General features: G+C 43.1%; 1 pseudogene; it reads right to left on the reverse strand.

Moving 5' to 3' along the window:
* Positions 1-3,590: 3,590 nt before the first annotated feature.
* LOC147419710 (uncharacterized) lies at positions 3,591-11,439 on the reverse strand (annotated as a pseudogene).
* Between the last annotated feature and the right edge of the window lie 4,143 nt (positions 11,440-15,582).

A 15,582-nucleotide genomic window follows, 5' to 3' on the forward strand; every position in this document is an offset into this window, starting at 1 on the left:
TAAGGCTCCATGTGGGTGCATGATGTATGTGGGCCCCACCTAGGCATCTTCTGTGTGGCTCCAGCAAGGGGTCCCAACTTGTGTGTTTTGTCCTTCAAGGCATCTTTGAGGTGTCACATTCACATGCTTATGTCTTTTACCCTCCAAATATCTTATTTTATTGAAAAAGACCAAGATTACCTCTTTTCACTTGATTCACCTGTTTACCATCTCTTCTTGCAGTGTAGTTGTGAGAGGGTTTTTCACTGGTTTCCCTGAAACTTTTTACCTGTAATTCGGATTGACATGCTTCAAAAGGAAAAATTGGCTTACTAAAAGAGCTTGACTTGGTTTTGGCCTTTTCCCCATGCCCTTAGATCGAGATTTTCAAATTGGGATGGTCCAAGAAGCTTTGGATTCTCCTTTTCATAAAGTCTTCTAGTAGGCCCTTCCCTCTTGTATGTATCCAAGAAGGTATGCATTATTGAAGGGTTATATTATTACATAAATGTGAAAAGAAGAAAATAATTTATATATGGTAGGGTATAGCTGAGATATTAGAAGAAATATACAAATGATTTTCCCCCAGACAAAAAGAGACACAATTATTGATACTTCTCTAGCAGTACTTTCTAATAGTAATGTACATTTATATTACTTTAAAGGTAATACTAAGGTATGGTAGAAAGCTTTTATTTATGTATATGAGTATTCTATGAAGTATACTTGTGTGTCAAAAAGTCACAAGATAAATCGTTTAATGTCCGTTCCCACTATATACGTGCCATAGCACGACAGCGTTAGAATCAGTTGGCTCATAGACTGTTGGCAACAGGAGACGTCCCTTGAGAGGATGAGTTTGCAGTTGCTGTAACCTGTCTTTCTTAGTCAAGTGCAGGGCTTCTTCATTGTATGGGATGGAAACTCGGCCGAATGGATTTGGAGAAGCTGGGCCTTTGCCCTTATCAACCCTGTCTGCTGATTTCTTAGGACTAGCCTTTTATGTTTGATCTTGGCCAATACTGGTGGTTACTGAAACCTAGCCTACTGACTAATTGATTCCACCAGTGGTCTGGCTAGTCTGTTGTTCAGTCTTGCTAACTGGAGTTTTGTCAGTAGACACTGCTTGGACTTGACTTTCCAGATGCTTCAAGAGAGCACTGCTCTTAGTCAGTGTCGTCCTTGGCTTCTTTGAACTGGTAGGTTCATCTTGTTTAGCCTTCCTTTTTAGTTGAGTAGGGGTTGAATGGCTGTCTGGATCCTGATGACAAGTCAATATTTTTTGGATATTGGAAACGGTTTCTGACTCCAAGCCATTCTCACCTGATCATTGGTGTTCGGAGTAGTTGCCTAGTATAGAGACTGCCAAACATACCAAGCCTTGAATACACTTTGAGATATCATCTTGGTAGTTTGCTGAAGCACATAGTGTAACAATATCTTGCAGAGGTTGATAGAGACTTTGGAATCCAGGCTTTTTGTTAAAAGCATGGCAAAAAGCTTCTCTGGCACATATGTCGGGTTATTCTTCAAACTCACAGCCTCAGCCACAAACCGATAAGAAGCGGGAGCTTCCAATCCTGCCACTAGAATCCCTTGTCCACTGGATTTTCTTTTTCTCTTAGCAGCATCATCCTCCTTCAAAATTGTATTGATCTGCTCTGCAGTTGCCACAGACGGTTTGGACCCATTTGGCATACAAAATGCAAAAGCAATGCTTTCTGGTGTGGCAGACACCTTCTGTCCATAAATCATAGCACTGTCATCTTCAGCATTGAAAGAGTCCAAGACTTGCATTATGATGACTGTGTCCAACTCAATCCTTGTGGCTTGCAAAAACCACACACAAGTCCCACAATTGGAGTAGAAACATAGCTTGCTCAGTAAACACATAACGCTGAATTTTGCTGTACGGAATGAGTGGAAGAGTTTCCTTTGTCGCAGTCATAAGAGCTTGTGTTTCGTGTGTCCTCCTACCCATGCACCATGAAGATGATGAAGCAGGTGAAGAAAAAGAAGACTTACTTGATTCTTTCAAATTGTACTCAGGTGTGGCTCACAAAGTTAGACGACAGTCCACTGTCTCCTTAGAGGATGAAGTTTGTAGCTAAAATGAAGATACTTCAGAGCTTGGCGATGGCGAGTGGACAACAGGAGGTAATTGTTACGTAGGGAATTTGTGAGGAAAAATGCCTACTCGCCTTATTGGTATACGTGTTCGTGCCATAAAAGCTCCATCACTTACCGTTCCTAGACTTCTGTGCACCACAACTGAAGTGGCAGACATGCATTGGACAAGACTTTCACCCGTCATTGAAATGATTACCACTGATATTCCATCTGACCGTTGGTCGCCTAAAAACTGATCACTATGTTCCCATTGTTCTGGTCGTGGTATCAGCCTGGCTTGGTCGCACTGGTACTGGTCTGAAACTGGTTCTAAGGCTGGAACTGGTTGCACATGACAAAGCCCAAAGATAGATGATTCTGGGACTTCTTGGTCTTCACCGCCCAAATGGCACTTTTTAAGTTCTGGAAACTTTCCTCATACTCAGCAGTCCAATTAAACTTGCTGGTTTTCTTTGTGATCTCATACATTGGTAAATCTTGGGAAGAAAATTTATGCACAAACCTTCTGTAAAAGTTAATATATCCCAAGAAAGAACTTAACTGAGATGCATTCTTGGGCATTTCTATTCCATTGCGGGATACTACATGTCCCAATAGCTGTTCTTTCTAGACTAGAAAAATAGATTTAAATGGATTAAGACAAATCCGCTTCTCCTGATAGCGCTTGAAAACCATTTCCAGAAATAGTAAATGTTGTTTCTCATCTGAATATACAGTGAAATCGTCCATGAATATGGAGAGGAACCAATGAAGAAACTCATTGAATATCTCCATCATACACCACTGAAAAGTGGCTGGTGCATTGCATAGGTCAAATGGAATTACCAAATACATAAATTTCCCCACTCTCTAATGAAAGTGGTCTTCCCCCGGTCCTCAGGAGCAATTTGTAATTGGTTGTTGCCACTATATCCATCCATAAAGCTATACATCTCATACCCTGCAATCTCATCAAGCAACATATCTGTGAAAGGAAATGGAAATGGATCTTTGATGGTTTGAGCATTAAGTTTCCTATAATGCACACATACTCTTAACTTCCCATTCTTTTTGGGGACAACTACAATAGGAAACAACCAATTGCTACTCGCTACTCAGTGATGAACGCAGCTTTGAGAAGGTTATCAATCTCTTCCTTGACCTTCTAAGCATAATTGGGATTCATTTGGTATCGTTGTAGTCTTACTGGTCTGGCATCTGGCTTCAGTGGTATCCTCTGTTGGCGAACATCTGGATCCACCCCTTTCAGATCAGTGTGTTCCCAGGCAAAAACATCTTTGTAATGCTGGAACATTTTGCGTGCTTTCTCCTTTATTATTGGATTGAGATGTTTGTTAACTTTGATCATTCTAGGGTTGTCTTCAGAGCCTAGATTCCATTCATCGATCTCTTGGTCATCTGGGAGTAACTAGCTAGGCCCGTCGCCTTTTCTCTTGGTCGACTCTTCAATGTAATCCCAAGACGGCCCTTTGAATTTCAAATCACTGTTGATTTGACTTGTCCTCCCTAGAATGTGCTGGCTCATCTAGTGTACTGGATTCAATTGATGCTTCCGGCTGTCCAGTTAACTGAACTGATCGTTCTCCTGAATTGAGTTCAGTAAACTGGTCTAGAAACTGCTTCTTTTGTTTGTCAACTTGCTCCTTGTTCAGTAGAACTACATTGAGATCAATTTCTGCTAAGGAAAAAATATTTAGAGCTGCTAACATCTTTTCAATCTTCTTGATCTTATACTTCTGGCATAGTTCTTTAGGTCTCAGCTCCTTTCTCCAGCTTCTAGTATTGTTTGTCAAAAACTGGATTTTGCCACTTGCCCCTTGTGGAGTCAGAGTTTAATTAGCATAGTTGTGAACATCTTGTGTTGTTCGCAACCATGGGCGTCCTAGTAGCATTCCATATTCCCCTTGCACATTGAGGACTAGAAAATTGGTCTTGAACTTCTCCTTGCCCACTCGTATCGGCATATTTTCAATCATACCAATAGCTTGCACTACTCGATGATCTGCCATCCACACTTTGAAAGGTATTGGCTTCAAATTTGTAATGCTTATCCTCTACTGAAGATGTAGTCCCATGATGTTTACTCCTGCTCCTCCATCCAAGATGACACTCGAAAGTGGTTCCCATTGTTTTCGAACTTTGTAATCTATCGGAATTAGTGGCACTTCATCATCTCGCACAGCCGTCAAGTCAACTGTCCTGGCCTCCACCTCAGCCTTTCTTGTTGTCTGATGAACTTCGCTGCTTCAGGAAAAGTTCTTCTAATGTCTTCCAACTCTACAGTGAGAGTCTAGATTCTATCACAAATTTTGACATGAATTTTCTATTTCTCCTGGTCAAAGTGGTTGTCGCAACTCAAAGAACTAGTCATATCTTCACAATGCCATTTCTTCATTGTAGTGCTTTCAGTTCTTCTATCAACTCCCAGCTCTTCAATCATCCCTTGTACTGCAACTAGCATGGTCTCAGGTATTCCGGGATTTGACTGATCTATCTCAATAGATTGGGCTGGTATCTTTTGAATGACTCGTGCTTCAAAACTTTCTAGCTGCTCTAGCAGCTTCTTGGCTAAATCCTGTGTGATTTTTGCCTCTAGTTCTCTCTGCTCTTTCCATTCATCAACCACCTTTTCTTTACCCTTGGCCTTCCATACCTCTCTCTGTTGAGCCCATTTGCTGCTTTCAGTAGTGACTGGTTTTTCTAGAACCTCTGGGATCTCCTCAATCACTACTTCTTTGCTTCATGTCATTGCTCGTTTTGGAACTGGCTCTGGTACCTTCACCTCAGTAGCTGCAGTCCCATGTGTGTCTGAACATTGAGCCGCAAAGTGCCCATACTTTCCACAAGTATACCAATTCAGACTTTGGCTCTGGAAGTTACCACGCTCTCGGCCCTATCCAGTACCCGCTTGGTATCTACCACGCCCTGGACCAATACCACTGGTACCTGGTTTCTCCTCCTGAGAAGCGTTGGCCGTTTCCACTCTTACTGGTTCGACATTGGTATATGCCGCTACTGATAAGTCTTTGCCATTTTTGAAATGATGAATCCTAATGACACAATTATTCCATAAATGTCCATAAGCTTTACAATAAGTACACTGTGGGCACTCGTTTGAAACATGGTCCTTAAATTTATGAACACCAAGTCTCCATTCTTCTCACTGGTTGTCTAGTCTAGCTAATCTCATTAATTTGCCGAGCCAGCTCTTCAATCTTCTTAGCCCAAGACCCCTTTTTAGACTTATCATTGGTCTTCTCATTAGAGCTACTCTCAGAACTGCTAGAAACTCTACTTGAATCAGAGTTATCAGTAGAAGAACTACTACTATTGGACCTCCTCTTCTTATGACCTTTTTCCTTCTTAGCTTGTTGTTCCAGCTTCACTCCCTCTACTCTCCCTTCCTATCGTCCTACTCCTATTCCATCGCAGGGTCCTACTCCCCTTGCATCGCAGAGTCCTACGCAACTCTGTTCCACTCCGGCTTCGCAAGAACATCGTCGACGGACTTCCTCTGGCAGCGCGCGTCGACGCTCGTCTCAGGGCAGCGAATGGGCTCCCACCCGGGGTGGACATCGCCTCCAGTGGACCCGAGTCTTGATTCGATGAGAAGAGGCAAAGAAATAAATTAAGTTTCTACATAGTTAACTATAAACCATGAGTGTCATAGGTTTTTTTTTTATTATTTGCAGGCATGGCCATCCTACACCTATCCTTCTCAAATTCTGCACCGGTCGTAGATCCTGACTTACAGCAGGCTATCTCTTTACAAGAGCAGTACCTCCGTTCGACGGAGGATTTGTTTGGCCACTACACTCCACAGCATCTTGTGACCTACGATATTTCTCCGCAGACTACACCATGGGGGAGTCAGGGAGGGACTCCTTACCTACAGAGCCGCGCATCGACGACACTCCCTCTACTCTCCCTTCCTATCGTCCTACTCCTATTCCATCGCAGGGTCCTACTCCCCTTGCATCGCAGAGTCCTACGCAACTCTGTTCCACTCCGGCTTCGCCAGAACATCGTCGACGGACTTCCTCTGGCAGCGCGCATCGACGCTCGTCTCAGGGCAGCTAGCACCATGAGAGACTAAGTGGCGGTGGATCTTGTGGTTTCAAATGTTTTTGGTAGTGGTGGGGGAATGGAGTCCCCGCTTTCAAAGCGTGCCACCCTTGACGCAGAGGATGAGGATACTGACGCACCCGTTCCAGACACGCATGGACGCTACTATAGGGTTAAATATGGCGGGGAGGTTGATTTCGGCACAGCACGGGGCAGGGCATTTCGATGCTATCTACAAACTCTTATAAATTCAACGTATAAGAATTGTTTTATAAAGTTCAGAGACCAACTGCCCGATCATGCACGGTACATTGAGGACGCTCTGTTACCTAGATTTCCAAATGCCCCTGATCAACGTTTTTCACAACAATAGTTGGAGGGCTACATAAAGACATTTCTAAAAAACAAGCAGTCCAATGTGCGGCGTGCAGCAGCCAACCAGGTCAGAGATACAGACAGGAGTTACCGCGGTGGCAACATGGCAGACGCGAAGTGGGAGTGGGCAATTCAAGAGAAGAGCGATCAAGCTGCGATCGAGATCATATAGACAACAACGCGAGGCCCGCTGTCAGGGGATAATTGTGGGAAAGGTGAGCCGGGAAGGCACCGTGCCCCTGGCTGTGAGAGGTGCGAAAAACAAGGTGTAGCAGCAGTATTTAAAACAGGCAGTCCATTTAATCCCCAGTTAATTGACAAAATCCATAATTAATCGATCACTAATGGAGCTTAAATGCTCTTTACAAGAAGAAGTCCTGGCTAAAACCAGGTGCTAAACAAGAAAATTGATGTCAACCTGCTTAATACCGCCTTCTGCTTCTGCTAATGTATTGAGATTAGGCATCGGCTCAGTTCCATGATCTTGCAGGCTTTGATTCCTCTATGGAGACTCGGATATGGAGATTAAGAAAATAAATCTTCCGTTATCCAGAGCGTAAGAGTATAGAGCTTCCGAGCATATTTGGCGGCTAGAAGAGCATAAGATTAGGAGGAGGTTTAGATTAAGAACTTCCGGCTATGGAGGTTCGGAGATGGTGCTTAAGAGTTAAAGCTATGGAGCTTCCGAGATTATGAGAAGGAGCTTCAAGAGAATTAGCGGAGCTTAGGAAGTTTAGCTTAGGAGCATCAAGAGCTTATGGGGATTCGCTTAAGAGCTTATTATGCATGAGGAGGATTATCTTCCCTTATGAGGAGGTTGAGAGCTCTACCATGATCATGAGCTTTCGGAATTCCCTGCTCAGGGAGTCTATGGGGAGGAGAAAAGAGCCCCAAGATGATTCTTCTCAAAGAAACCGTTGCTTTTCTTTATATAGTTGCATGGGACCCCCCCTTTTGCTAAATTCGGCTCACCCATTAGCGACGTCGCTAATGGGTAGCCACTCTAATGACGTGGCAGCAGAATTTCAAGCAGCACCAAATCCGGCGCGCCTGGTACCGAAACTACGCGCGAGCTCATCCCCAGCACTTTTCGACTCTCTGGCGGCTTCATTCGAGCAACGTAGCATGTGCTGCAAGTTTCCCTTTCCTCCTCGCTGCCTGCCGCTTCTGCTATGCGCCATGCTCTTCTTCTTTTTTATCCCCTCTTCACACTTAAGCCCCTTTTAAAATAGGGTTTCCCCTTTAACAATGGGCGGCCACTTTTAAGTTGCTTGGGCAGGCTCTCCATAGTGGGCATACATGCAGGCCCTGGCCCTTGCAAGGGTGCCACATTTGGTATACATTTCGACTAAAGCCTCTCCAAGCTTATCCATTGGGTGGTCGGCCTTCGTAAAGGCATCACATTTGGCATACAAATCGGCCAAGGCATTGTCAAGCAATTATTGCATTCCAAAAGACGACATTTCGGACATGATACTACTCAAGCACTTACTGCACCTGCATCGGCCCACATTTGGCATACACATTGGGCACCACACTACATTAAGCCAGATGGATGACTGATCAGGGCGACCAGGGCGGTTGGAACCTAGCCCCCGGCGATACTTAAACTGGGCATATCTTGCCAACCGAAACCCCGATCACCGATTTGAAAACACCGACATGCTCCTGAAAGTGAGCACTTCGGACTCATGCATTCCTATCACCTTTGACCTTTTATCAACAGGTGCTCAATCCGGTACAGATGTGCTATTTACTCAACTTAAAACGGTCATAACTTCTTACCCGTAGCTCCGATTGACGAGCCATAAAGACTGGCCGGTAGAGCACATCGAGCACTGCAGTCCTATGGCACAAGATCCAATCCGTGTCCACTTCAAGCATACCACCTTTTAGCGTCATTAAAGTATATTTTTGCCCTTTCAGCCCCATTTGACATACATTCAACATTGAACTCGGCCTGCAATCAGCCCTTGATCACTATTCATTAAACACATAAGCTTCAAACAAACTTAATGTGCATTCTCCTGGTATCTTTCTTTGCATGGGAGCGGAGCTGCACGACACCGCGCAAGACAAACTCCCACGCACTATGGCTCAGGAGGCAAGGGAGCTTGGAAGGATAAATATGTAAGATTATTTGAATTATAACGTCGATCATTGATTATAAAGATTGTAGTTGATAATCTAGTATTGTTATTGCTAACTTAGAAAAATGTCACTCTCTCTTGACCAACCAGAGAGATGGTCAAGTATCGGGATCAACATACAGAATTTGATACTTGGCGATGGTTGTTTGAAAACAACCACATCTCTCACGACCAATGCGACGCGGCGGTTGGACCACTACAAGCGATAAGTTTAAACAAGTAATTGCATCAATTGTTTTGAGCTATGGATAATTGTTTAATTTGGTTTGGGTTTATGTAGAGTCAGAGTGATCCAACATACGTGCCTCTGGACGACCACGAGGATTAGATAAAAAATTATTTTGTCAAAACTTTTGTAAAGTCCCAATGTGGCACAATGTATATACAACTATTTACTTTTTATTGTAACTTTTTTATTTAGTTAATCTTCTACATTTTGAATTATCAAGGTAAAGTAAATTCAATTTTAGTTCTTTGGTATTTTTTATACTCTTCCAAAAAACAATTGATGTCTTATTGTTTTATGCAGGTCAAAAATAAAGGTGCTCATTTGGGTGGCCCAAATGAGCACCTTTATTTTTTGAATTGGTGTTTAGCGATAGTATACGTGGTAATAACAATGGCAAAGGCCACGATAATAGCAGCGGGTATATTGTCGCGAATATTACCGCGCTTATTGCTGATAAACCACTACCGCGTTCATAGACGCGGTTATTGCAACCCACACAAATTTTTCTCTCTCCTTTTTTCTTTGTTTTTTCTGCGGCAATGTGAGCAGTTATAGACAACTCCTCTTATAGTGTTTTCTTTTTTTTGTAGTTCTGTTAACTTCAAGCTTAACTTTAAAAAACCTTCCTTAGCCCCACTTCACACGTCCCCCACTGCCTACCTTATGTTTGCTTAAAAAAGATTTCTTTTCTTCCTCCAACTTTAGAGCTCCTGCAATTGAAAGATAGCCTGCTTATCCTCGCCACCAGAAAATGACTGTTGCAACCCCATCTGAGGCTTGTATGTTAGTCGACTTGTTTAGCTCGGAGAAAATTCCTTGAAAGGCATTACCTTGTTGATTATCTGTGGACATAGACAACCTCATAAAAGTGGCCCTCTAATGTCAGCCATCGACCGCAAGTACCCAAAGAGTTTGAGCTTGTGAAATTGGAGTACTTATTCTCCATACATATCAAGTCTCTCTTTGGAGATAAATCCATCCACACTTTGGACCTTCAAGCTCTCCAACCAGTTGAGTTGGAAAAGCATCTTTGACCTGCAAAACACCACATCTTGCATACACATCCTGGCATGTAGAGCGTCCTGCAGACATCTTGCTCCAAATCCCATATCATAAACCTAAAAGCACATGTATCTAGCACCCCTTGTCCTGTTTAAAACCTTATGATATAAGCATTTCCTCCTGTCATCTGTGATAGAAAAAAACAATTGCAGTTTCTACTAGAGAGTGCTTCATTCCTGTGTACCTGTCTCCTAGATGCATCAAATACTTGCTCAATGTCCCTGCCATTTACCTGCAAACTACCATGCATGGGCTTCTTGCACTTCCATAGGTCGACATAGATTGGGTGCACCATCAATGCCCACCCCCTCGTTGGGATTTCATGCCCAACCATAGCATTATTTAGACAGGAGATGATTGAATATTAGAAAATTGATATTTAGTATGTGCATAGACAGTAGATAGATCGAGAGAGAGATTTTATATGCCCGTAGAATCCCCCCGGATCAAATGGAAAGCCTCAAGCTTTTCAAGAACAATGTAGGACCCTCCTGGCTCAAACTGATGGTTTTGAGCATTACCACCTATTTGTAAAACATATACAAACCATTCCCGCTTTGCACCTGTAAATCTGTAAGCCAACCATGCATGCAGCTATTCGCACCATAAACCTTGAACAACTTGGATCCACAAGCCTTCTTGGTACAAAAAATGAGTGTGTTCACCAACCTCGTAAGCATCTGCACCATACACCATTATCCTCTCACCTACTAGAGAGCCCTCCATAGCATAGTCCACTTAAAAAAAGCCTGGCAACCGATACAAAGATACCTGTAGAGAAACCTTCAACACCACATGTATCCATAGTATAGCATAAAATACCAATACCCTGCAATTTGCCTCCACCTGCTGCATAGGCAAGCCTACATGTTTTCCAAGCATATCCTCTGTTGTAGGTCCTTCAAATGGCATACACTCCATACTTGACTCACCATGAAAATCTTCGTCTTCCGTAGCCTTTGATGCTTCATCTTCAACCACTTCATGCGAGAGCAAATTGGATTGCTCAACCTCCTTTGCGTGCTCTTCCAGGACTTCTTCTACGACCATATCATCTGCTAAACAGGAAAGAAAGCCAGGATCTATTACCTCATTTTTTGGTAGGTCGACATCACCAACACCTTCTGAAATGCACTGTCACTCTTCAACACGATCAGTAGGGCAAGGTTGCCCAACCCCCAAGCTAGCTTCTTCCTACGCAGCTTCGACCATCGCTTTCCCAACATCTTCAAGCTTGTTCTGTGAGCTTTTCACATCTTCATTTTCTTCATAATGCATGCACACTTTGGCTAGGACCGCATCCTTGCTAGCTGGGCTAGCAGACTCTTGTACAACAGCACACCAAGAAGTACACCAAACTGGAGGTACAAATTGAAATGAAGAACCAAAACGGATTACCAACGATGAAGAAACTACCTCTTTGACGCTTGAACTTCCCTTTGGCTTCATGGCATGACGCAACTCCGTTGTTGAGCTATATCCATAGTCTGCTAGATCCAACAAACCCATCTGTAGCTTCCTCTTTGCTTTCCTGATCTTTACCTTCTCCAAGAAAACCATTTGCTCATAGTCCTATGCATCACCATACTCGACCTTCTCCTTGATTTGTGGATGCAAGCAACCTAGAAACTGCTCTCTCTTGAAATGATCTCCATTTTGCACACATGTAACGTCAGCTAGTTTCTCCCAAATATACTAAAATTTATCCAAAAACAAAGCAAAATATTCACTTACATCTTGCTTCAACTTTCTCAATTGTTCACCCAAGTTCGATGGAGGAACCCGCTTCTGAAAATCTTCAATAAACCTCTTGCGAATCTCGCTCAGCGACTGCCGATCTGCAACCTTCAATCCTTTAAACTAGGCTTTGGCTCGTCCTTGCAGAACCAATGGTAGTGCCTTCAATTTGGCTTCATCTCCACAAATTCTCATCTCCAATAGGTATAGCTCCAGATCGGAAAACCAATCTACCACCTCGTCTTCTCTAGCAAGCACCAAGTCAATATCATGCATCATCTTCAGGCTTTACAACTTCACTGAGGAGCAATCAATAGATCCTCAGTGGGGGCACCACTGATGGAAAGGGGGAAGGGGGAAGAAACCCAGCACACTCCAAGATTGCCTCTCTATAGCTCAGGGATTAACCCGCACCCCTAACCACACAAAATCGCACACACCGATACACAATCTGCAAAGTGCAATTGCACACACTCGCCTTTGAACACCACTAGCTGCACACACTCACACATAAACACCTCAGCACCATTAATCCAACTGTTAGAATTAGGGTTGCAGAGATACGCACATAGCTTGGATAAGACGAAGGAAGCTCAAGGCACACTATAGAGAGTGCGTTACTTAGTATGCAATGGAAAGATAGATATCCCTAGAGTGATGGGCGTATAACAATGCTCGGGGGAAAAGACCTCCTAAAGAGGGAAAAAATGCCCCGACGGTCCTAGTGTGTTCACACACATCACTACCACATGTATATGGTAACAAACACCCCCTGCAGTGATGCGATGAACGAGAGATGGCACATGAGTAAAGGGAAGTGACATGCCCTGAGGACATGATCAGTCCACAAAGGGGAGTAAGACCAAAGATTTGCGGAAATCTTCAAGCTTCTCGCGAGACAATGCCTTTGTGAAAAGATCTGCAAGGTTGTTCTCTCGGGGGGTTCACTATGTGTAAAACTACCATATCACGTGGGTTCAAAACATAATTGTAAAACCCCTTATCTGTGAATTTTGCTAAGAATATAATGTACCCTTTTCTTTTAAAATCTCTAAAATTTTTTTAAATTTGAAAAAATAATTCCCTTCTGTATATATATTTCTGTAAGTTTCAAGAACTTTAAATACCCTTCTGTTGAACTCACGTGATAGGTTACATTCTTATAAGGTGACCTCCCCGCGGTTATCCTGTGCTGGCACATAAGCCAAGCTAATCTCTCCTACTGAGAGCCTCTCCCTGACATAGTGTTAATGCACCTCAATGTGCTTTGTGTGAGCATGAAGAACTGGGTTACTCGCAACTGCCAACGCACTCTGACTGTCAGTGTAGATAGTGTTGGCAGTGTCCTGTCCAACACCCAAATCATCCATAAGGCGTCTGAGCCATACACACTCAATCGTAGCTGTGAAGACTGCCCTGTACTCAGCCTCACAACTCAAAGTGGCCACAGTAGGTTGCTTCTTGCTCAACCATGATATACATGAACTGCCAAGCATGAAACAAAAACCACTTGTGGACACTCGCGTGTCAAAACAACCAGCCCAATCTGAGTCCGAAAAAGCATGTAAGTCTGGCGGCAATGATCCCCCCTTGGGATAAAACAAGCCAAGATGTAAAGTTCCACTAAGGTAGCAGAAAATCCTCTTGACAGCCTATCAATGCTTAGACCCTGGGCTATGCATAAATCTGCTAACCTGTGAGACTGCAAACTGAATATCCGGCCTCGTGTTGCATACATAAATGAGGCAGCCAACAACAGTTTGATAAAGAGTGACATCAGTAGGATCGCCAGCATCATGTAGACTCAACTTCAAATCTGTTTCCATGGGAGTGGCAATAGGTTTGCAATCCTCAAGTCCAAACTTACATAGCAATGTCTCTATGTAACTTTTCTGACACAAGGCAATACCACCATCACACTGCTTAAACTATATACCCAAGTAATGATGCAACAGCCCCAAATCTTTCATCTTGAAAGTAGCATTCAAATCAGCCTTAAATTCAAAAATATATCTCTCATTTGGTCCAGTGATCAGCAAATCATCTACATAAAGAACCACGATAAGAAGTACATTACCCTCACGCTTTACATACAATGTGCTTTCTGTTGGACTGTTACAAAAGCCTTGTTTGACCAAATGAGTGTCAGCTTTCTCATACCAAGCACGAGGAGATTGCTTCAACTTATAAAAAGCCTTCTTACATCTGCACACTTTGTCCTCTTGTCCTTTTATGACAAAACCGCGAGGCTGCGTTACATAAACTTCCTCAAATATGTCACCATTCAAGAAAGCACTAACAATGTCTGATTGATGTACATCCCAACCAAAATGCGCTGCCAATGCACATAGAAAACGCACAGTAGTCCTACAACAAGTGGGAGCAAAAGTTTCTTCATATTCTATGCCTTTTTGTTGTGCATAACTCTTTGCAACAAGTCGAGCCTTATGGCGATTGATCTCACCATCCGGCTTGCGTTTCAACTTGTAAACCCACTTCATACCAATGGCCTTTTTGCCACGAGGCAAATCACATAAAGTCCATGTGTCATTTTCTATAAGTGCATCATATTCTGATTGCATGGCAGCCATCCAATTTTATGAATTTTGTGCTTCATCAAAAGAGAGAGGCTCCTCAACATCATGTAAGCTAGACACAGCCAAAGCGTAACAATATGATGCATAAGATGCATGGCGAGAGCTTGAACGAGTACGAATAGACAAAGGTGCATCCAATTTACTGTCACGCAAAGTGTGCACCAGTCATTTTGGCATACCTCTAGATTGCTCATTTTCAGTCCTGTCCTCATCAAGTACATCATGTACATTTGCATCTGTAATAGGCTGATCTATAACATTTTCTGGAACCCCCATAGGTTGTACATTTGCCTCATTCGAACTTACATTCGAACTTCCACCACTGAAAAGAGGCAACAAAGTGTCATAAATGTCCTATGAGCTTACATTACTGTCTCTAGTACATGACAGCAAGGGCTGAACAAAATATTCCACAAACACTACATCCCGTGAAACCAAAATACGCTTTGTTTGCAGATGATACAACTTGTAACCTTTGCTTTCAGCACTGTAACCAACAAAGATACATTTAACAGCCTTATCATCCAATTTTCTGCGTTGCATTTGTGGCACTAAACCATAAGCCAAACAACCAAAAACATGCATGTGCTCAATAAATGGCTTTCTATCATGCCATGCTTCATATGGAGTCATAGACTGCAACGCTTTCGTAGGACACATGTTGAGTACATAAGTGGCACACATGACAGCCTCGAGCACGCCAAAACGAATGTGGTAAAGCTTGACTCTTGACCATACATCTTGCCATTTCCGTAAGAGATCTGTTTTTCCTCTCAGCAACACCATTTTGCTGAGGTGTATATGGCACTGTACATTGGTGTTTTATCCCACGACTAGCCAGAAATGCATTAAATTCATGAGACATATACTCCCCCCCTCGATCAGAATGGAGGGTGTCCATAGTACATTTCGAGACATTTTCAGCCATAGCCAGAAATTGTTTGAAGCACATAAAAACTTCGGACTTCACTTTAAGAGGAAATACCCATGCATGCCTCGAGTAATCATCAATGAAAGTCACGAAGTCACCAGGTAATTGCCCAAGGACGGAGTTTGCATGGGCCCACAAACATCACTGTGCACAAGCTGCAACCTGCATGTGGCCCTAACTGAACCATCCTTTGGAAACTTAGAACGCTACATTTTACCCAAAATACAGCCTTCACAAACATTCTTGGTAGGTGCTTCAAGAGGCGGCAAAGAAGCAACCATATCAAATTTCTGCAAACGCAGCAAACTGACAAAATTCAGATGACCA

Source organism: Adiantum capillus-veneris, chromosome 29 (genome assembly GCF_014529385.1).
Source record: "Adiantum capillus-veneris isolate H3 chromosome 29, ASM1452938v2, whole genome shotgun sequence".
Taxonomy (NCBI): domain Eukaryota; kingdom Viridiplantae; phylum Streptophyta; class Polypodiopsida; order Polypodiales; family Pteridaceae; genus Adiantum; species Adiantum capillus-veneris.